This window comes from Lasioglossum baleicum, unplaced genomic scaffold (assembly GCF_051020765.1).
Source record: "Lasioglossum baleicum unplaced genomic scaffold, iyLasBale1 scaffold0037, whole genome shotgun sequence".
NCBI classification, from domain to species: Eukaryota; Metazoa; Arthropoda; class Insecta; order Hymenoptera; family Halictidae; genus Lasioglossum; species Lasioglossum baleicum.
This window is the reverse complement of record NW_027469097.1, coordinates 526,512-552,070: the sequence shown is the minus strand read 5'-3', so window position 1 is coordinate 552,070 and position 25,559 is coordinate 526,512. Positions and strand designations below refer to the sequence as shown.

General features: G+C 34.4%; 1 pseudogene; it reads right to left on the bottom strand.

Moving 5' to 3' along the window:
• Positions 1-24,184: 24,184 nt before the first annotated feature.
• Positions 24,185-25,211, bottom strand: LOC143219522 (cytochrome b pseudogene; annotated as a pseudogene).
• Between the last annotated feature and the right edge of the window lie 348 nt (positions 25,212-25,559).

Below are 25,559 nucleotides of genomic sequence, written 5' to 3'. Positions count from 1 at the left end.
ATGGGCACTATAACCTCACGTATGAATTAAAGATCGAGGTTCAAACCGTTCGAGATCGATACCACCTTCAGTGTGAGACGAACGGCTAGTCAATAGCGTCACCCATTTCGTGATTCCGAGAGTCAATCAATGTACTCCGGGCCTAAATCCGCTGAACATTATTGGAAATAGAAACCGTATAATACAGATTGAATATTAAAGCCGAGCATCAAACCGTTGTAGAGCTACACCTATTCGTATAGACTCAAATCTTTTACTGCAGACCGTATTTCCCGTGAAGTTATCCCGCAGTATCGCGAGTGTAACTTCGTGTTCAGAGAAGCAAGTTAGTGCACATTTTAGTGACGATCTACTTAATATCATGTGTGAGTTCGAATATCCAGGGTCAGACCGTTCGAGAACGTAACCACCTTCCTTGATATTCGAACGGCTAACACAATAGCTCCATTGAGAGTCGAATGGCCAAGTCAATAGCTGCTGCACTGGTCCTGTACTTGCGAGAGACAAACCAGATATTTCGGGAGAAATCAGCTGATAAGTGTTGGAATTAGACACAGCATTTCACGGCATAAATATTAGAGTACATAGTCAAACCGCTGTACAACGATACCTATTTGTATAGATTCAAACTTTTTACTGAATACCTTACTTTCCGAGAAGCTCACGCGGTGTATCGGCAGCATAACTTCGTGCTGAGAGAAGCAATACATTATGCATCTTAGTGACGGACACATTAGTTTCAATTAGAAATTAGAAGATCCAGTGCCAAACCATTAGAGAACGATACGACCTTCTTTGGAAGCCGAAAGGCTGAGTGAATAGCTTCTCCTGTTCCTCATTCCAAACGAAGTATTCCGGGAGTAACTCCGCTGAACGGTTTTGCAACACACACCTTAATTCACGGTATGAATATTAAAGTAAGGAGTGACACCGTCGGAGAAATTTACCTATTCGTATAAAGTCAGTATACTTACCGAATACATTACCTTAAGGCAACATATTCCGCTGTAGCGAGTGTCTTACTTATTGTTGACGGAAGCAAATTAGTAGTCTTTTTTGCTGTCGTACAACACATCTTCATGTATAAATACCAAAATCAACAGTCGAACCGTTCGAAAGCGGTCCCATCTTCTTTAAGCATCGAATGGCTAAGTCACTAGCTTCGACTATCTTGCTATTCCGATAGACAAACCAGGTATTCCAGGAGTCATTCCGGTGCACATTATGGGCAATGGACATGTTAGTTCAGGGTTTGAATACGAAAGTGCAGAGTCTAATCCTTGTTGATCGTAACCTATTGATATAATGTTAAACGTTCAACTGAAGACCTTACCCACCGAGAACCTAACCCGCTGTACGGAGAATACAACTTCGTGTTCAGAGTATCAAATTAGTAAACATTTTAGTGACGGGGACCTTAATTTCATTATGAACAAGAAGAAAAATAATCAAATGGTTCGAGAAAGTAATAACCTTTTTTGAGAATCGAAAGGATCAGTCAATAGCTCCACCTATCCTGTGACTCCGTGAGGCAAACCAGGTATTCTTGGACTCAATCTTCCGAACAGTATTGCTAATAGACACCTTAATTCACGGTTTGAAAGTTAAAGTAGAGCGTCAATCTGTTTGAGAACAATACCAATTGATATAAAGTAAACCGTCCTACCGAAAGCCTTACCCACAGAAAATCAAACCGGCTGTATAGAGATTATTACATCGTGTTCAGAGGTACGAACTAGTACACATTTACTGCCGAGCACCATAATTTCATTCATGACTTAGATGATCGAGGGTCAAGCCGTACAAGAACGTTGCCACATTCTGTAAGAGACGAACGGTCAAGTGAATAGCTCCACCTACCCTGAGATTCCGTGACTCAAACCAAGTATTCCGAGAGTAAATCCGCTGAATAGTATTGGCAATAGGCACCTTAATTCACGGTTTGAATATTAAAGCAGACAGTCAAACCGTTGTAGAGCTATACCTATTCGTATAGACTCAAATCTTTTACTGCAGACCGTACTTCCCGTGAAGCTATCCCGCTGTATCGAGAGTATAACTTCGTGTTCAGAGAAGCAACTTAGTGCACATTTTAGTGACGGGCTCCTTAATATCATGTTTCAATTAGAAGATCGAGTGTCAAACCATTCGGCGACGTTACCATCTTGTGTGAGATACGGAAGGCTCAATCAATAGCATCATCTTTCCAGTGATTCGGAGAGTAAAACCAGGTATTGCTGATGTAAACCCGCTGATCAGTATTACCAATAGACACAATAATTCACGGTTTGAATAATAAAGAAGAGCGTCAAATCGTTTGAGAGCATAGCCAATTGGTATAGACTCGAACACTTCACGGATGCCTTTACTTGCGGAGAAGCAAACTCGCCGTTTCGAGAGTATAACCGGGTGTTTAGAGATAGAAATTTGTCTTGATATTAGTGATGGGCACCAAAACTTCATTGCATGAATTAGAAGATCGGGAAGCAAACTCTTCCAGAACGTTGTCACCTTCTTTGAGAGTCGCAAAGCTAAATCAATAGCTTTATCTATCCTGTGATGCCGAAAGTCAAACCAGGTATACCAGGTGCAAATCCGCTGAACAGTATTGGCAATGGACACCCTAATTCGTGGTATAAAGAATTAAAGTACAGAGTCAAACTGTCGTAGATCATTACCTATATGTATATAGTTAAACTTTTTACCGAAGGCCTTACCTTCCGACAAAGGATCTCGCTGTATTGAAAGTACAACTTTGTGTTCAGAGGTATAAATTAGTACACATTTTCGCGTGAGACACCTTAATTTAATGCACGAATAAGAAATTCGAGGGTCAAACCGTTTGAGAACGTTACCTCCTCCTTTGTGAGTGGCACAGCTAAATCAATAGCTACACTTCTCCCTGTAATTCCGAGAGACAAACCAGGTATTCCGGGAGTAAATCCGCTGAAGAGTATTGTCAATTGGTACCCCATGTCTCGAAATGAATATTAAAATCGAGCGTAACACCGCGCGAGATCGATACTAACTGCTGCATACTCTAACGTTTCACCGAATGCCCTACCATCGGAGAAGCAAACTCGCAGGATGGGGGGGGGGCATCATCGTGGTCAGAGGATAAAATTAGTCTTCATTTCAGTAGACGGGCACTATAACTTCATGTATGAATTAAGAGATCGTGGGTCAAGCCGTTCTAGGACGTTACCACGCTGCTTGAGAGTCGAAGGGATAAGGCAATAGCTCCACCTATCCTGTGATTCCGAAAGCCAAACCAGGTATTACGGGATTAAATGCCCTGTACAGTATTGGCAATACGCACCTTAATTCAGGGTTTGAATATTAAAGCGGAACGTCAATCCGTTGTAGAATGTTATCTACTTGTATAGAGTCAAACATTTTATCGATAGCTCAACATTCGGAGACGGTAACTCGCCGTATCCAGAGTATTACGTCCTGTTCAGTGGATGAAATTGGTAAACATTTTTGTGACTGGCACCTTAATTTCATTATGAGTAAGAATATCGAGGGCCAAGCCTCTCGAGAACGTTACGACCATCTGTGAGAGACAAACGGGTAAGTCAATAGCTTCACCTGTCCTGTGATTCTGGAAGTCACACTAGCTGCTCCGGGAGTAAATCCAATGAACAGTGCTGGCAATAGAGACCATAGTTAACGGTTTGAATATTAATGCAGACAGTCATATTGTTGTAGAATTATACCTATTTGTATAGTCAGAAACTTTCTACTGAAGGCATTAGCTTCCGAGAAGCTAACCCGCTGCACCGAGATTATAACGTCGTGTTGATAGAAGCAAATTAAAATACCTTTTAGTGACGGGCAGTTTAATATTATGTGTGAGTTCGGATGTCCAGAGACAAACCGTTCGAGAACGTGACCACCTTACTTCAGATTTGAACAGCTAACACAATAACTTCTTTAAGAGTCGAACGGCCGAGTCAGTAGCTTCAACTATCCCGTGATTCCGAAATTCCAACCAGGTCTTCCTGTAGTAAATTCGCTGAACAGTATTGGCAAAAGACACCTTAATCTACGGTATGAATATTAAAGTAGAGCGGAAAACTGTAAGAGATCAATACCAATCGGTATGACGGCAAACTTCTTACCGGACACCTTTCTCTCCACGAAACAAAGCCGCTGTATCCAGGGTCTAACTTCGTACTCGGAGATAGAAATTAGTATATATTTCGATGACAGGAACCTTAGTATCATGTATGGATTGGAAGATCGATGGTCAAACCATTCGACAATGCTACCACCATCTTCGATAGTCGATCAGATAAGTCAATCGGGACACCTATCCAGGGATTCCGAGAGAAAAACCAGGCGCTCCAGGAGTTCATCCGCTGACAAGTATTGGCACCATGCACCATATTTCACGGTACAAATATTAAACTCCAGAGTCAAACCGTTATAAAACGTTACGAATTGGTACTGAGTCAAACTTTATACCGATGGCCTTACCTGCCGGGAAGATATCCCGACGTATATTCATTGTAACTTCGTGTTCAGAGAAGCTAATTAGTATCCATTTTAGTGACGGTCGCCTTAATTTCATGAATGAATTAGGAGATCTTGGGCCATACTGTTCGGGAACGCGACCACTTTCTGTGAAAGACGAACGGCTAAGTCAATGGCTTCACATATCCTGTGATTGAGAAAGTTAAACCCGATTTGCCGGGTGTACATGCACTGTAGACTAATGGCAGTAGACACTTCTATTCACGGTTTGAATATTATAGCAGGTTGTTAGGCCGATGTAAAGCATTACCTATTCGTGTAGGGTTAACCTTCTTACAGAATGCCTTATCCTCCGAAAAACTGACCACCTGTATCGAGAGTCTAACACCGTGCTCAGAGGTACGAACTAGTATACATTTTAGTGACGAGCACTTTAAATTCATGCAGGAGTAAAAAGATCGATGGTCAAACTGCTCGAGAACGATACCACCCTCTGTGAGAGACGAACTGCTATTTCAATAACTTCTGGTATCGCTTGATTCCGAGAGTCAAACCAAGTATTCCAGGCGTAAATCCACAGAACAAATTTACCAATAGACACCTTGCTTCATGGTATGAATACTAAATCAGACCGTCAACCCGTTGTAGAACGCTACACATTGCTATAGAGACAAGCCTATTACCGAAAGTCTAACTTTCCAAGAAGCTAAACCGCCGTATCAAGAGAATGATGTCGCGTTCAGAGAGATGTTAGTATAGATTTTAGTGATGGGCTTCATAATTTCATGTAGGGATTAGATGGTTGAGCGTCAAATCTTTCCAGATCGAAACCATCTTCTTTCAGAGGTGCACACGTATGACGGGAGAAAGTCCACTGAACAGTATTGGCAATAGAAACCATAATTCGCTGAGTGAATATTAAAATATAACGTCACACCGTATGAGAACGTTACTAATTGCTATAAAGTCAACGCTTTAACGAAGGCCATACCTTCCGCAAACTTCACCCGCTTCCACGAGACTATAACTTCGTGTCCCCAGAAGCAAATTAGTAAACATTTTAGTGACGGGCACCTGAAGTTCATGTATGTATTCGAAGATGGTAGGTTAGACCGTTCGAGAACATTACCGCTCCCTTTGCTAGACGGACGGAAAAGTCACTAGTTCCACTGGTCCTGGAATTCCGAGATTCCAACCAGGTAATCCAAGAGTAAATCCGCTGAAGGGTATTGGCAATTGACACCTTAAGTCACGTTTTGAATATTACAGTAGAGCCGCAAACCTTTTGAGAGCGTTACCAATAGGTATAAATTCAATCGTTTTACCGAAGGCCTTACAATCCGCGAACATCACCGGCATCATCGGGAGTATAAGTTCGTGTTCAGAGACAGAAAGTAGGATTCCTTTCAGTGGCGGGCACCTTGACTTCATATGTGAATTAGCTGATCGCGGGCCAAACAATTCTAGAATGTTACCGCAATCTTTGAGATTAGAACGGCTAAGTCAATAGCTACACCTAATCTGTGATTCCGAGGGTCATACCATGTATTCCTGTGGTAAATGTGGTAAGAAGCATTGGCAATAGTCACCTCAATTCACGGTTTGAATATTAAAACTGGCCCTCATGCCGTTGTGGAACGTTACTAATTATAATAAATTCAAACGTTTTACCGAAGACCTCACCTTCCGGGACCCAAAAAGGCGGTATCGAGGGAATATCTTCGTGACCAGAGAAAGAAAATAGTATACATTTCAGTGACTGGCACCTTAATTTCATGAATGAATTAGTAGATCGCGGGGCAAACTCTTCCAGAAAGTTACCACCTTCTCTGAGAGTCGCGCAGATAAGTCTATAGCTTCACCTATCCTGTGACTCCGATAGTCAAACCTGGAATTGCAGGAATAAATACGCGGAAGGGTATTGACATTTGTCACTTTAAATCACGGTTTGAATATTAAAGTAGAGTTCCAGACCGCTGTAGAAGGTTGCCTATTCTTTTAGAGTCAAACTTTTTACCCAAGACCTTAATTTTCGAGAAGCCTAACCCACTGTAGGGAGTGTTCTGCTATGTTGTCCCGGAATTAAATTAGTAAACATTATACCAGACAGACACCTCATTTTCGTGTATTAATCGCAAAATCCAGAATCTAACCGTTCGAGAACGGTACAACCTTCTTCGCTAACCGCATACCCTTGTCAATAGCATAACCCATCCTGTGATTCCGATATTTCCGCCAGGTATCTCTGTGGAAATGCGCTCATCAGTATTGGCATAAGACACCTCAATTCACTGCATGAATATTAAAGTACAGTGTCGACACGTTGTGGAACGTTACATATTGATATGATCACATCCTCCTTATCGGAGGCCTTACCTTCCGCTAATCTAACCCGCTGTATCTAGAGTGTAACTTCGTGTTCTAGGAAGCAAAATAGTATATACTTTAGTGACGGCACCCTTAATTTCATGTGTGAATTTGAAAATCGAGTGTCAAACCGTTCGAGATCGTTACCAACTTCTGTGAGAGAGGAACGGCTAAGTGAAAACTTCACTTATCCTGTGATTCCATGAATAGAAACAGGAATTCCTGATGTAAATCTACTGAATTGTATTGGCAACAGACACTTTAATTTACGGTTCGAATATTAAAGTGGAGCGTCAAACTGTTTGAATGTGTTGCCAAGTTGTATGAAGTCAAACGTTTTTCAGGAGACCTTACAAGTCGAAAACCTAACCCCCTGTATGGAGAGCATAACTTCGTGTGCAGAAAATTAAATTAGTATTCATTTCAGAGACGGGCACCTTATCCTCGTGTAAGAGTTAGAAGATCGAGGGTTAAACCGATCGACAACGTTACCACGTTCTGTGATATTCGATAGGCTATCGGCTATCTGCTATCTCGTGTTTGCGGAGTCAAACCATGAATTCCGATAGTACATCCGCTGAAGAGTATTGGCATTATAGATATTAATTCAGAATATAAACATTTAGGTACTGAGTAAAACCGCCGGAGAATATTATCGATTAAAATAAAGTCATTCTTTGTACCCAATTCCTTACCTCCCGAGAACCTGTCCCGCAATATCGAGTGTGTAGCTGAGTGATCACGGAAACAATTGAGTTGTCATTATAACAGAAGCACACCATGTTATCGAATATAAAATAGAAGATCAAGTGTCAAACCGTTCGAGATTGTTTCCACCCTCTTTTAGATTCGAAAGGCTATGTCAATATTTTCACATATCCTGTGATTTCGAGAGTCATACCTGGTATTCGTGGAGTAAATCCGCTGAACAGCATTGGCAAAAGACATCTCTATTTAAGGTTCGAATATCAATATAGATAGTCCACCAGTTGTAGAACTATACTAATTGGTATGGAGTCAAACATTTCAACGATGGCCTTACCCCCCGAGAATGTCACCCGTTGCACCAAAAGTATAACTTCACGTAAAGAGAAAGAAGTTGGTATACATTCTAGTGTCGCGACCCTTAATTTTATGTATGAATTAGAAGATCGAGTGTCAAACCGATGGATAACGATACCTCCTTCTTTGACATTCGAACGGAAAAGTCACTAACAACACCTATCATGTGATTCCGAAAGTCTTCGGCTATTCCGGGCGTAAATCCGCTGAAAGGATATTGGCAATAGACACAATCATTCACTGTTCGAATATTAAAGTCGGGCGTCAAACCGTTGTAGAACTTTACCTATTCGTGTACAGTCTAACGCTTTACCGTGGGCCTTACTTTCCGACCAGCTAGCTCGTTATATTGAGGGTATTATTTCGTGTTCCGAGAAGGTCATTAGTAGACATTTTAGTGACGGGCACTTTAACTTCTTTATGACTAAGAACATCGAGGGTCAAACCGTTTGAAATAGTTATCACCCCCTATGAAAGTCGGACAGCTAATTCTATTGCTTCACCTATCCTGCGATTCCGAAAGTAAAACCAGGTGTTCCAGGAGTAAACGCACTGTACACTACAGGCAATTGATACATAAATTCACGGTTTGAATATTAAAGTAGAATGTCAATCCGTCGGAGAACATTATCAAATGGTATAAACTCAAACTTGTTACCGCATACATTCGCTTCCAAAAACCTAACAAGTTGTAGCGAGTGTCATGCTTAGTGTTCACGGTTCAAGTTAGTAGACATTTTATAAATTCGGACACATTTTGATGTCTGAATAGAATTATCGCGAGTGAAACCGTGGGTGATCTTTACAATCTTCTCCTAGAGACAAATTGCTAATTGAATAGCTACACATATCCGCTGAATCCGAGCAACGAAAATGTATTCCGGGAGTTAATCTGGAGAACGGTATTGGGCTTAGTCACATTAATTTAGGGAGTGATTTTGAAAGTAGGGTGTCAGTCCGTTTGAGAGCGTTACCAATTGGTACGAAGTCAAACGATTTACTGAAAACCTTGACCTCCGAAAGGAGAACGCGACGTATCGAGAGTATAGCTTCGTGTTTAGGGAAACACATTAGTATACAATTTAGTGAGGGCCCCTGAAATTCATATATGAATTAGAAGATCGAGTGTCAAACCTTTCGAGAACGATACCACCTTCTTTGAGTGTCGAACGGCTACGTCAATAGCTCCACCTACCCTGTGATTTCGTGAGTCATATCAGGTAATACGGGAGTAAATCCGATGAATTGTACGAGCAACAGACAAGTTATTTCACGGTTTGAATATCAAAACAGGCCATCAAGCCGTTGTATATCATTACTTGTTGGGGTAGGTCAAACTCCTTACAGAATGCTTTAGCCTCCGAAAATCTAACCCGCAGAATCGAAAGAATAACGTCGTTTTCAGAGAACGAAATCCGTATTCACTTGAGTATCGGGCACCTTAACTTCATGATTGAATTAGAAGACTAACGGCCAAATCGCACGAGGACGTTGCCAACTTCTGCGAGAGACGAACGGCTATGTCAATGAATTCACTTATCCTGCGATTCCGAGAATCAGTCCAGGTATTCCAGATGTAAATACGCTGAACAGTACTAGTAATGTCACTGCCGGACCACTCCAGTCGTATCACTGTGGAAGCGTAGGTATTGTATGCAATCAATCATATAAGATAACAAAGAATTGAACATAATATTGTCATAAGTGTACACATAAATAATTCCAAAGGCATTTTTGCTTAGAGATACAATTTTTGCAGTTCAAAATTAGAAATTTTCAAGAAAACCGAGAGTATCATGACAGCAAATTGCAGTGGCTAGAAATAAATGGAACACTGCGAGAGAATGCTTTGGCTTCACTATTCTGGGTATAGGAGATAACGAAAACCATCCAGTATGACGCTCCGATCTGCCGTACGAAACTTCAAGCGCACCCTAGGCGTAACGCTCCGAAAGCGTCGCTACGTATACAGACAATCATTCAGTACAGCAGCAATTTCAACAAAATATTGCCATAAATGTAGACTTAACTAATTCTAAAGACACTTTTACTAAGAAATACAATTTTTCAATCTAAAAATTCAAAATTTGGGGAAATCGAAAATACCATAACTGTAAATTACAGCATGTAGAATAAACACAAAACTGCGAATGAATTCTCACGGTACATTATTAAGAATGATGAAACTATCAATGTCCATAGAGTATTCTCGCTCCTCTCTATCGAACGCACTACAAGACCACGCCAGACGTGCAGCTTCGCTCGAGATCCGCTCGAGATCGTTGCAGTAGTCTTGGAGAGACGAACTGCTAAGTCAATAGCTTCACCTATCATGCGATCCCGAGAGTCAAAGCAGGTATTCCGGGAGCAAATACGCTGAAGGGTATTGGCAATATCCATCTTATTTCGCGGTTTGAATATTAAAGTAGCGCGTCAAACCGTTTGAGAGCGTTGCCAATTGGTATATAGTCAAACGTTTTACAGTATCCGTTTGGCACTCGATCTTCTAACTGATATCCCAAATTATCTGCAAATAAAATTGTCAATCTGTTTCGCTGCATACAAACTTGTACCCACGATACAGCGGCTTGTGTTCTTGGAAGGTAATGCTACCGTTAGAGAGTATGACGTTATGCCAATTCGTAACGTTCTCAAACGGTTTGACGCTTTACTTTAATATTCATACCGTGAATGAAGGTGCCTACTGCTAATACCGTTCAGCGCATTTACTTGTGATGTACCTGGTGTGACTCTCGGAATCGCAAGATTGGTGACGCTGTTGTCTTCGATGTGCGATTCTCATAGAAGGTGGTAGTGTTTCCGATATGTTTGAAAGCAGATTTCTCTATTCATATGCGAATATAGGGCTTCAGTCTGCAAAACGTCTACTAATTTGTATCCTTGAACACTAAGCAACACGTTTGGTGCAGAGGGTTATGTTCTGGGAAGGTAAGATAATTGGTAAAAGGCAGACTTCATTGAAATTGCTAATGTTCTCCAACCCTTGAACACTGTACTTTCATCTTCATGCCGTGTATTAAGATGTGTAATGCCAATACTGCTCAGCGGATTTACTCCCGGCACACCAGGTTTGACTATCGGAATAACAGGATAGGTGAAGCTACTGACATAGCCGTCGGACTCGAAAGGAGGGTGGAAATATTCCCGAACGGATTTATTCCCGAATATTTTATTCGTACACGAAAATAAGCTGTCCGCTTGTTAAAATGTCTACTAATTTTTTTCCGTGTGCACTAAGCATGGTATCGGTATAACATGGTAGGTGAAACTATTGACATAGCTGTTCCACTCTCAATGAAGTTGGTATCGTTCTCTAAGTGTTTGACTCTCGATCATTCTGTTGATACATGAAAATGGGGTGTACTTCTACCATAATATCTACATATTTGTTTCCGTGAGTACTAAGCATGAAGCTCGTTACAGCTGGTTAGGTTCTTGGATGGCAAGGTATCCGGTAAAAAGTTTGGCTTTATACTATTTGGTAATTTTCACCGACGGATTGACCTTCTACTGAAATATTCATATCGTTCATTAAGGTATCTATTGCCAATACTGCTCAGCGGATTAACTCACGGAATACCTGGTCTGACTCTCGGAATCAAAGGAGAGGGGAAGCTATTGACTGAGCTGTTCCTCTCCTACAGGTGGTGACAACGTGCACGAACTGTTTAACCCCTGATCTTCTAATTCGACATGAACTTACAATGCCCGTCACTAAAATGTGTACTAGTTCGCCGTATGAACATGATGTTATGCTCTCGATGAAGCGGGTGATGTTCGCAGAAGGTAATGTCTTCGTTAAAACGATTGACTTCTTAGCAATTCTTAACGTTCCCAAACGGTATGACGCTCTACTCTAATATTCATACCGTGATCTAATGTTTCTATTCAGAATACTGTTCAGCGGATTTACTCCTGGAGTACCAGGCTTGACTGCCGGAATTACGGGATTGGTGAAGCTGTTTACTTAGACGTTCGATTCGCAAAGTAAGTGGTAACGTCCTGGGACGGTTCGCCTCGCGATATTCTCATCCGTACATGAAACGAATGTGTCAGTCACTACAGTATATACTTGTTTCATTCCGTTTACTCCAAGCAACACACTCGCTGCAGCGGGTTAGGTTCTCGGTAAGTATGGTAATTGATAAAACGTTTGACTTTATACCAACTGATAACGTTCGCAAACGGCTTCCCGCTGTACTTTAATACTCATACGGTGAATTAAGGTGTTCATTGCCAATATCGTACAGCGCATTGCCTTCGGGCACACCTGGTTTGCCTATGGGAATAGCAGGATAGGAGAAGTGAAGCTATAGGCACAGTCGTCAGACACCCAAAGATAGTGGTAACGATCTCGAATGTTTTGACAGTCGATCTTTTAATTCATACAGGACATTAAGGTGTCCGACTATTAAACCGTCTACTAATTTGGTTCTCTGAAAACGATGTTATACCCTCGATACAGCGGGTTATGTTCTAGCAAGGAATCCGGTAAAGAATATGACATTATACCAATGAGTAACGTTCTCAAGCAGTTTGACTCTCTACTTTAATATTCATACCGCGAACTAACGTTTCTGTTGCCAATACTGTTCAGCGGATTTACTCCTGGAATACTAGGCTTGACTCTCGGAATCAGAACTATTGATGAAGCTATCAACTCAGCCGTTCGTCACTAATGGAAGGTGGTAACGATCTCGAACGGTTTGACACTCGGTCGTCGAATTCATACCTGAACCTAAGGTGAACGTCACTAAAATGTACACTAATTTGTATCACTGGACATGAAGATATATAGCGCAATGGGTTCTCTGCAGGCAAGGCCTCCGGTATATATTTTGAATGTATACCAATAGGTGACGTTCGACAGACACTTGACACTCCACACTCATATTCGTACCGTGAATTATCGTGTCGATTGCTAATACTGCACTGTGGATTGACTCCCGGAATTCGTGGTCTGACCCTCAAAATCACAGGATAGTTGTATCTATTGATTTAGCAGTTCGACTATCAATGAAGGGGGTAACGCTCTCCAGCGGTTTGCCCCACGACCTTCTAATTCAGACATGACGATAATGTGCACGTAAGTAAAACGGATACTAATTACTTTCTCTGACACGAAGTTTTACTCTCGGTGAAGGGGGCGAATTTCGAGGAATGTAACGCCTTCGGCAAAACGTTTAAGTTTATACCAATTGGTAACGTTCTCAAGCGGGCTGCCGCTCTATTTTAGTTTTTCGGTGGGTAAGGTCTTCGGTAAATGCTGTGACTTTCATGCAATTGGTTACGATCTACAACGGTTCAACGGTCAGCATCAATATTCAAACCGTGCATTAAGGTAACGATTTCCAATACTGTTCAGCGCATATACTCATGGAATACATAGTTTGACTCTTAGAACACAGGGTCGGTGAAGCTATTGACTTAGCAGTACGACTCCCAAAAAAGGTGCTAACTTTCTCGAAGTGTTTGACTCTCGATTCTGCTATTCGTACGTGAGGCATATGTGTCCGTCTGCTGATATGTCTACTCATTTGTTTCCGTGCACACTAAGCTAGACACTCGATACAGCGGGTTTGGTTCTTGGAGGGTATAGTATTGTGTGAGAAGTATTACTTTATATTAATTGATAATGTTCTCCGGCGGTTTGACTCAGTACCTTTACACTTATACCATGATTTCTGGTGCGTGTGGCTAATAACCATCAGCGGATGTACTCCCGGAATACCTGGTTTGACTCCTGCAAGAATAGGATTGGTGAAGCTACTGCCTTTGCCGGTCGACTCTCAAAGAAGCTATTGCGATAGCTGTTCGAATCTCAAGGAAGGTGGTCACGTTCTCGAACGGTTTGACCCTGGATATTCGAATTCACACATGATATTCAGGTGGCCGTCTCTAAAATGTATTCTACCTAGCTTATCTGAACACGATGTTGTTCTCTCGATACAGGGGGTTAGCTTCACGGAAGGTAAGGTCTTCGGTAAAATGTTTGACTCTATACAAATAGTTAACAATCTACGACGGTTTGTCACTGTACTTTAATCTATAAATTGTGAATTAGGGCGTCTATTGCAAATACTGCTCAGCGGACTTACTCCTGTAATACCTGGCTTGACTATCGTATTCACTGGACATGTGAAGCTATTGTCCTAGCTGTACGACTATCAAAAATGTTCGACACGTCATTGAAAGGTTTGGCTCTTGATCTTGATATTCATACATGAAAATATGGTGTCCGTCTGCAATAATGTCTTCTAATTTGCTTCCGTGTATACTTTGCAAGGCACTTCATACAGCGGATTAGGTTCTCGGGAGGTAGCGTATTCGGTAAAAAGAATGACTTTATAATAATTCGTAATGTTCTCGGACGGTTTGACACCCTACTTCAATACTCATGCCATGAATTATGGTGTCTATTTCCAATACCATTCAGGGGATTTACTCCAGGGACACCTGGTTTGATGCGCAGTATTGCAGGATCGATGATGCAGGTTGACTTAGCTTTACGACTCCCGAGAAAGTTGATAACCTTCTCTGTCGGCTTGACTCTCCATCATCAAATTCAAACATGAAGTTAAGGTGGCCGTCACTAAAATGTGTACTAATTTGTACATCTGATTACGAAGTAATACTGTCGATACCGCGCATCAGGTACTCGGAGGTAAGGACTTTGGAAATACTTTTGATATTATACCAATAGGTGACGTTTTACAACGATTAGACTATGTACTTTAATATTCAAACCGTGAAGTAAGATGTCCACTGCCAATACACTTCAGGGTAAGGCTTCACCAACGAGCTTCTAATTGATACATCAAGTGAATATGCCTGACACTGAAATGAAAATTAATTTCTATTTGTGAATCCGAACTTATACTCTCGATGAGGTTGGTCAGTTTCGTGAATGGTAAGGACTTCGATAAAACGTTTGACTTTATACCGATTGGTAACGCTCTCGAACGGTCGTGCATAGTGCTCACAGATACAAATTGGTAGACATTTTTGAAAGACGGATATCCTATTTTTATTCATGAATAGAACCATCGAGAGTCTAATCGTTCGAGAACAGTCACACCTTCTATACGGGATGAACGGCTACGTCACTATCTTGATATTTCGATCGTCAAATCAGGTATCCTGCGAGTCAGTCTGTACAGCTGTACACTATTGGTAATGGACACCTTAATTCACGGTTTGAATATTAATGTAGAGCGTGTAACCGTCTGAGAACTTTACCAGTTGGTATATAGTCAAACGTTTTACCAATTTCCTTACCATCCGAAGAAGTAACACTCTGCAACGAGTGCGTTTGCATAGTGTAAACGGAAACAAATTAGTCGTAGATTGTGGTAACGGCACCTTAATTTCATGAATGAATAAGAAGATTGAATGTCAAACCGCTCGAGCACGTTTCCATCTTCTTTGAGAGTCGAACGGCTAAGTCAACAGTTTCACCCATCTAGTGATTCTGAGAGTGAATCCTAGTATGCCAGAATTAAATCCGCTGGAATGTATTGTCAATAGACATATTAATTGACGGTTCTAATATAAGGTCGCACGACAAATCTTTGTAGAACGCTATTTATTCGTATAGCGTCAATCTTTTTACCGAAGGCCATTCCAACTGAAAAACCCAACCCGCTGCAGCAAGTGTCTTGCTCAGTGTTCAAGGTAGCAAATTAGTAACATTTACTCCGGGAATACATGGTTTGGCTTTTAGAATATTCGAATACGTCAAGCTATGGACATAGCCGTTCGTCTCTCCAAGAAAGTGGTAACATTCTGGAACGGTTTGACCCTCGATCTTATAAATAACGCATGAAATTATGGTGCCTGTCATTAAAATTCATACCAACTTGCTTCTCTGAACACGAGGCCACACCCTCTATACAGCAGGTTAGCATCTTGGAAGGTAAGGACTTCCCTAAAATGTTTGACCCTATACCATCAGGTGACGGTCTATAACGCTTTGACACTGTATATTAATATGAATACCGTGATATATGTACGGCCAATACGGTACGGGGCTCTTACTCCCAGAGTGCCTATTTTGACTCCCGGAATCCTATAATACGTGAAGCTATTATCTTAGCCGTTCGAAACCCAAAGAATGTGGTAACGTTCTAGAGTAGTTTGACTTTAGTTCGATTTTGCTATTCAGACACGATAATAAGGTCTCCGTCTGCTATAATGACTACTATTTTGTTTCCGTGAGCACTAAGCAGGACACTCGCTATTTCGGTATTCATTCTAGAACGATAAATTTTCCGATAAAGTGTTTGGCTTTATACCAGTTGGTAACGTTCTTGAACGGTTTGACGCTCAACTTTTATATCCAGACAATGAAGTAGTGTCTCTATTGCCAATACTGATCAGTGAATTTACACCCGGAATACCTGGTTTGACTGTCAAAATCGCAGGATGCGTGAAGCGGTTGAATTAACCGTTCGTCTGTCACAGAATGTGGCAACGTTCTCGTGCGGTTTGACACTCAGTCTTTTAATTCATGCATGAAATTAAAGTGCTCATCACTAAAATGAAGACTAATTTCTTTCCCCAAACACGAAGTTATACTATCGACATGGCGGTTTAGCTTCACCGAAAGTAAGGACATCGGTAAAGTGTTTGACTTTATACGAATTGGCAGTGCTCTCAAATGGTTTCACGCTCTACTTTAGAATACAAGAATTGATTTAAGGTGTCTATTGGCAATACAGTTCAGCGGATTTACTTCACGAATAGGTGGTTTGACTCTCCGAATTCCGCGATTGGTGTAGCTATTGACTTGGCCGTTGGAGTCTTACAGACGGTGGCTACGGTCGCGAACGGTTTGACCCTCGATCTTCCTATTAATACATGTAATTAAGCTGCCCGTCTCTGAGATGAATGCTAATTTCTTGACTTTGAACCAATTGGTAACGCTTTCATACCGCTGGACGCTCTACATTAATATTCAACCGTGAATTAAGGTGTCCATTGCGAATACTGTTGAACGGATATGTTCCTGATATACCTGGTTTGACTCTCTAGAACACAGGATAAGTGAAGCTATTGACGTAGCGGTCCATCGCGCACAGATGTTGACAACGTTCTTGAGCGGTTTGTCGTGCGTTATTCTAAGTCATACATGAATTTAACATGCCCGTCACTGAAGTGAATAGTAATTTAACACTCTGAACCTGAAGTAATACTCTCGATGAAGCCGGTGTGGTTGTCAAAGGTTAACCCCATCCGTAAACGTCTGACTTTATACGAATCGGTAACGTTCTAAAACGGTTTGACGTTCTACCTTAATATTCAAACCGTAAATTAAGGTAATTAGAGCCAAAGCTGTTCAGCGGACTTACTCCCTGAATACCTGGTTCGACTCTACGAATCACTGGATAGGTGAAAATATTGACTTAGCAGTTCGTCTCTCACAGAAGGTGGCAACGTTATCGATCGGTCTGACGCGCGATTTTCTAACTCATACATGCCGCTAAGGTGCCCGACACTGAAGTGATGAGACGAATCCCTATCCCTGAACTCGAAGTTATACCCTCGATGAAGCGGATGAAATTCGTGGAAGATAACGCCGTCGGCAAACGTTTGACTTCATACCAATTGGTAAGGATCTAAAACGGTTTGACGCTCTACTTCAATGTTCAGACCGATAACTGAGGTGATTACTGCCAATACTATTCAGCGGATTTACACCAGGAATACCTGGTTTCTCTCTCGGAATCGCGGGATAGGTGAAGCTATTGACGTATCCGATTGCCTCTCGCAGAAGGTGACAACTTTTTCGAGAGGATTGACACTCGACCTTCTAATTCATTCATGAAATTAAGGTGCGCGTCTCTAAAATGTATTATAATTCCATTCTCTACACTCGAAGTTATACTCTAGATGATGCCGGTGAGATTCGGGGAAGTTATCCCCTTTGGTAGGACGTTTGACTTTATATGAATTTGTAGCGTTCTTAATAGGTTTGATGCTCCACCGTAATATCCAATCCGTGAATTAAGGCCTCCATTGCCTACAATATACGGCGGATATATTCCCGGAATACCTGTTTTGACTGTAGGAATCGCAGGATAGGTGAAGCTATAGGCGTATCTGAACGAAACTCGAAGAAGGTTGGTACGCTCTAGAACGGTTCGACCCTCGGTCTTCTACACCATTCATGAAATTAAAGAGTCCATCGCTAAAATGTATACTAATGTGTTTCTCTGAACAGGAAGCTGTACTTTATATGTAGCGAGTCAGCTTATCAGAAGGTAAGGCCTTCGATAAAGAGGGATAGTTCATACCCATATGTAACGATCTAGAACGGTTTGACACTCTACTTTATTATTCAAACCGTGAGTTAAGGTGACAAGTACCAATACTGTTCACCGAATTTACTCCAAGAATACCAGACTTGACTCTCAGAATCACAACTACATGTAATGTTACTGACTCAGCCGTTCGACTTTCAAAGAAGGTGGTAGCGATCTAGAACGGTTTGACTCTCAATCCTCTAATTCATATTTGAAAATATGGTGTGCTTCCGTGAGCACTAAGCATGACACAGGCTACAGCGTGTTAGTTTCTAGGGAGGGTATGTTTTCGGTAATAAGGATGACTTTATACCAATTGGTAATATTCTCCGACGGTTTGACCTTCTACTTTAATATTCATAGAGAGAATTAATTGAGATTATCTACTGTTGACAAATATTATTGTGTAAAGTTTGCTGCATTGATATTTTCGACTAATTTTGTAGTGAGCTAATTTTATTGTATATATAATAAGAAAATTTGTTCTACAGAAATTATCTACTGTTGACAAATTTTATTGCGCATAATTTGCTCTATTGATATTTTCAACTAGTATTGCTGTGAGCTAATTTTATTGCATATGTAATATGAAAGTTTGTTCCATTGAAATTATCTACTGTTGACAAATTTTATTGCGCATAATTTGCTCTATTGATATTTTCAACTAGTATTGCTGTGAGCTAATTTTATTGCATATGTAATATGAAAGTTTGTTCCATTGACATTTTCTACTCTTGACAAATTTTATTAGATTTAAAATGTAAATAAGCAAATTATTAACCTTGTAGATTGATAATCTATCGATATATTATAAAATAATATTTTATATGAAATTTATGTTTAATAATTAATTGTATACTATTTATGGAGTATAAATAATTAATCTTATACCATTTTAGACGAGTAGTATAAATTAATTTGTTATAAGCAAGTAATTTTATACCATTTTATTCCAGTAGTATAAATAAATTTATTGTAAATAATTTTATACTATTTTAGTCGAGTAGTATAAATTAATTAATTATAAATAATTAATTTTATACTATTGTAGTCGAGGAGTACAAATAAATTTATTATAAACAATTAATTTTATATTATTTTAGTCGAGTTTTTAAATTAATTTATTATAAATAATTAATTTCATACTATTTTAGTGGAGTAGTATAAATTAATGTATTATAAAGAAATAGTTTTATACTATTTTAGTAGTATTAATAATTAATTCTATACTACTTTAGTCGCGTAGTATAAATTAATTTATTATAAACAATTAATTTTATGCTATTTTAGTCGAGTGGTATAAATTAATTTATTATAAATAATTAATTCTATTCTATTTTAGTGGTATAAATAATTTTGTACTATTTCAGTCGAGTAATGTGAATAATTAATTTTATATTATTTTAGTAGAGTAGAAAATAATTATAATTAAATTAAAATATTAATTTATTAAATAAATATAATTTGAAATATAATTTATTTAATATTTATATGTTTATTAATCATTTTGGAATTATTTATTTACATCTATGAATATTAAGAAAATATTTATTTAATATAGTTTATTAATTATTTTATTTACTTAAGGTTACGAAACCTGTAAATATTAAAAATTTTTTAATATTAACAGGTTTATTAATTATTTAATTTATTTAAGGTTACAGGTCCTATAAATATTAAATAAGTATAATTTAAAATTTATATGTTCATTAATTATTTAATTTATTTAAGAATGTAAAGTCTATAAATATTATAATTTATTTTAATATTCTATAGGCTTATTAATTATTTAATTCATTTAAGGATACAAAACCTTAAATTCTTAAAATTTATTTATTTTAATATTCTATAAGTGCATTAATTTAATAAGAATATAGAACCTATAAAAATTGAATGAATGTAGTTTATTAATATTTATAGGTTTATTAATTATATAATTTTTTTAAGGATACAAAAATAATTTTTAATATTTTATAGGTTTATTAATTATTTGTATTAATTTAAGGATAGAAAACCTGAAAATATTAAATGTATATAGTTTATTAATATTTATAGTTTTATTAATTATTTAATTTATTTAAGAACATAAAATCTATAAATTATAATTTATTTCAATATTTTATAGTTTTATTAATATTTTTCAATTATAGGTTTATTAATTATTTTTTGTAATAATTTATTTAAGGATATAAATATTAAAAATTTTTTAATATTAATGGCTATTAAATTATTTGTAGTAATTTCTTTAAAATTCATAAATATTAATAAGAATAACTTATTTAATTATTATAGGTTTTTTAATTATTTTATAACAATTTGTATATATATATATATATATATATATATATATATATGTATATTAATAAAATTTATTATAAGTTGTAATTATTATAAAATTTTAGTTTATATGTAAAATATTCTTTTCACATAGAAGAGAATAAAATTAAATTTAAAATTTTAAGTAGGATTTTAGTTATAATTTATAATATAAAATTTGCAATTTTAAGTCCAAATTTAAGTTTTAAATCTAAATTTTAATAAATTTTTAATGAAATATATAAAAATTTTATTATAGCTTTAATAATTAGTTAAACTAATAAATTATATATTTAAGTTTATTTTAAATGTCAATATAATGCTAAAGAATTTAATATTCAAGATAAATATTTATTTTAGCATTTAACTTCTGTAACAATCAATGAAAATTAAATTTGGAAATTAATTATAATAAAGATAAAATTAGTGCCAGAAATGTCGGTTAAACTATACATATAAATTAATTAACACAATTGAAATTATACATTTTAAATTTATCAATTATTGAAATAAATAATTCTTTGGTCAAATTTTTCAATTATATTTAAATTTAATTTTTAATTAAATAGATTTCAAAAAATTTTATTAAAAGCCAGGATTAGATAACCTGTTATAAAAAATAATTAATTAATTAATAATTAAACGTAAATCATTAAAATTAAATAATATTCCAGTCTCTTTATTCATATAGGGAAACATGTTTATCAATTTGATAATCCACGATAAGATATACATAAATATTTTTTTTATGTATTGTTGTTTCTAGATTTATTGCAAATAATAAATTATAAATTTATTCAAATTTAATATAATATAAATACAATTCAAAATATAGAAAATTTAAGATAAAATGAGTTAGAATAATATTTAATTTTGAATAACTTAATTTTAATATTGATTTGAGAGCGGATTTAATTGTAAATGTAAATAATTTTTTACATTGAATACAATAAAAAAGGTGTTCAAATTGCCAGTGAATTTCATTATAAATGGAATAAGTCGTAACATAGTACAAGTACTGGAAAGTGTTTTTAGTTTTCAAAACTTTAACATAAAAATTATTAATTTTTTAAATTCATATTAATTTTTATAAATTAAATTTATATAAAATAAATATTTTACTTTTAAAATTATTGAATACATAAATTATTTTATAATTTATAAGTAGATTTATAACAATTACAATTATAATTAATATTTAATATTTAAGTATTTATTTAGAATTAATTAAATTTAAATATACAGTAAGTAAAGGAATTGAAAAGTTAATTTACATAATATAAAATAAAATTTAGCATGTACCATTTGTATCAGGGTTAATTAATTTAATAATAATAAAATAAATGAACTAAATATAATTAATTTTTTTGTAGAATAAAAATTATAAATTTATTTTTAGAAATTAAATGTTAATCGAATTTATTGATATCTAGTTTTTAAAAAGTTAAATTAAATTTAGATATAATTTTTTTTTAATTATATAATTAATATATAATTATAATTTTTATATTAAAAATTTATGCGGTAAACTATAAATTTATAAAGTATAATTTATATTTATTATTTTTTATTCTTATTAATTTAAAAATAGTTATTAATAAAAAAATATATAATAATTTAAAATTAAAATTATAAAAATTTAATAATTTAATATAATAATTTAAGAAATAGATTTTAAAATAATAAAAATTTATTATAATGATTAAATTAGTAATTATTTATTAATAAAAATTTAATTAATTAATAATATTTATAATTAAGGAATTAGGCAAATTTATATTATTAATATATTTTAGGAAATATTTAAATATATATATATATATATATATATATATATATATATATATATATTCACTTGCTTATCAAAAACATGTCTTTTAGAATTTAGTTTAAAGTCAAATCTCCTGAATGAACTTTAAAATAGCTGCAGTATATTGACTGTACTAAGGTAGCATAATCATTTGTCCTGTAATTAAAGAATGGAATGAAAGAATTAATGAAATATATACTGTCTCAATTATAATTGATTAATATAAATTGTTAATTAAAATGCTAAAATTAGATTATGAGACGATAAGACCCTATCGAATTTTATATTAATTTAATAATAATTAATAATATATTTAATTAATATTATTGAATTAATATTTAATTGGATGGATTTATAAATTTATTAAACTTTATATTGTAATACTTTTTAAACATTGATTTAAGGAAATATTTAAATTTGATATAATAATACTAATTAAAAGAATAAACTACCTTAGGGATAACAGCGTAATATCTCTTTGAAGAACAAATTATTAAACATGATTGCGACCTCGATGATGAATTGAGATAAATTTTAAATGCAGAAATTTAAAAGTTAAGTCTTTTCGACTTTTGAAATCTTGCATGATTTGAGTTCAGATCGACGTAAGACAGATCGGTTTCTATCTACAATGATTTGATTAATTAATTGTACGAACGGTCTTTAATTGAGAAATAATTTTGTTGTACATAATAAATATTTAAAAATTAAAATTAATATAATTATTTCAACAAATTATAGTGTGTTAAATTTACAGTTTAAATATATTGTATTAGATGTATAATAAATAATAAATTTATTTTATAAAAATTATTATTATTTTTCAATATTAAATTTTTTAATTGTAATGATTCTTCACTCATTGGGGTTGCTTTTTTAACTTTATATGAATGTAAATTATTATCATATACTCTGTATCGAAAAGGACCAAATAAGATTGGATTGCTAGGTTTACTACAACCTTTTACAGATGCTTTAAAATTATTAACCAAAGAATGATTTATTTCTAATTATAGATTAATATTTATTATTAGTCCAATAATTATATTTATTTTATCTTTTGTTTTATGATTAATTTATCCTTGAATTGATTTAAATATATTTATTAAATTTAAATATTCAGTAATTTTTGTTTTCTTTATTAAAAGATTAATAATTTTTCCAGTTCCTTCAATTGGTTGATTTTCAAATAATAGATATGCAATATTAGGTTCTATATGATTAATTGCTCAAATAATTTCATTTGAGATTAGAATATATTTTATAATTTTAATTTTTTTTTATTTTAACAGAAAGATTTTCTTTAATGAATTTAAAATTGAATCAATTAAATATTATATTTCCTATTTTATTAAATCCTTCATATTACATATTTTTTATTAGTTTATTAGTTGATCTAAATCGAACACCTGTTGATTTGATTGAAGGGGAATCGGAATTAGTTTCCGGTTTTAATATTGAATATCATAGAAGAATATTTACAAGAATTTTTTATCGGAATATTTAAATATTATATTTACAAGATTATTATTGGTAATTATATTTTTTAATTACAATTATGGATCATTAATATTTTTTATTATTTATATATCAAATTTAATTTTATTAATTTGAAATCGATATTTATTATCACGTATTCGATATGATCAGTTAATTAGTTTTTTTCGAACTGATAGATTAATTATTATATTAAGTTATTAATTATTAATATATTTAATAACGAAAAATTATAATTTTTTTATGTTATTAAACAATTTAGTTTTTATAATATATTTTCAAAATATATACTTATTCATGTTTAATAACTCTAATAAATTAAATAATCTCAAAATTCGTTTAATTGAAATGAAGTAATGCGATATAAAAAATATAATAGTGTAATAAAAATATTTAAATTAATATAAGGATGTTCTATTATTTGTCCTCCTAATCATGTTAATATTAAAAAATTATTAATAAAATATCAATAATAGAATTGTCTAATAGGACAATTTAAAAAATTTTTAAAATAATTATTATTTACTAAAGGTAAAGTAAATAAGATTAAAATTGAAAATATTGATATAATTATTCCTCCTAATTTATTAGGGATTGATCGTAAAATTGAATAGGCAAATAAAATATATCAATCTGGTTTAATCTGAATTAGTGTAATTATTGAATTAGCTATTTTAAAATTATTAGTATCTCCATAATAATAAGGATATTGAAGGTTAATAAATATAAATAAAGTTTGAATAATGTTGAATCCTATCAAATCTTCAATTATAAAATAAGGATAAAATGGAATTTCATAAATATTTCTATTTGTTCCTACAGGATTTGTTGATCCAGTAATATGTAAAATAATTAAATGTAATTTTAATATTATTATAATAATTAATGGTAAAATAAAATGTAATGAAAAAAATCGATTTAATGTTGAATTATTAATTGAAAATCCTCCTGAAATTCATTCTACTAATAATTGACCAATATAAGGAAATGCTGATGCTAAATTTATAATTACAATAGCTCCTCAAAAGGATATTTGTCCTCATGGTTAAACATAACCTATAAATGCTGTTATTATTGATAATAAAAAGATTGTAGTTCCAATATCTCAAACTATATTTAATTTAAATGATTAATAAAACAAATTTCGTGTAATATGTAAATATATTATTATAAAATAAAAAGATGCTCCATTTATATGAACTAATCGAATTAGTCATCCAGAATTTACATATTTTATTATATGAGAAATACCTATAAATGCAAAATTAATATTTGGACAATAATTTAATGATAAAATAAAACCTGAAGTAATTTGTATTAATAAGAATAAACCAAGAATTGATCCAAAATTTCATATCATATTAATATTTATAGGTATAATAAAATCAATATTTATATAAAATATTAATAATACAAAAAATTATATAAAATATAAAATATTAATATTTGTATAAAAAAATTAAAAAGTAATAAAACATTAAAATTTATTTTTAGTTTTATTTGTTTACCGTTTTATGACTTTTTAATTTCATATGTTTATTCATATTAATTTATATTTTTTATCGTAAACATTTTTTTACAATCGATGTTATTTTATCTGAAAAACATAAAGTAATAAGTAATATTATAATTATAAAGAATAATATATTAATATTTGAATAAATTCCTTTATTTCAATTATTATAAATAAATTAATATTTAAA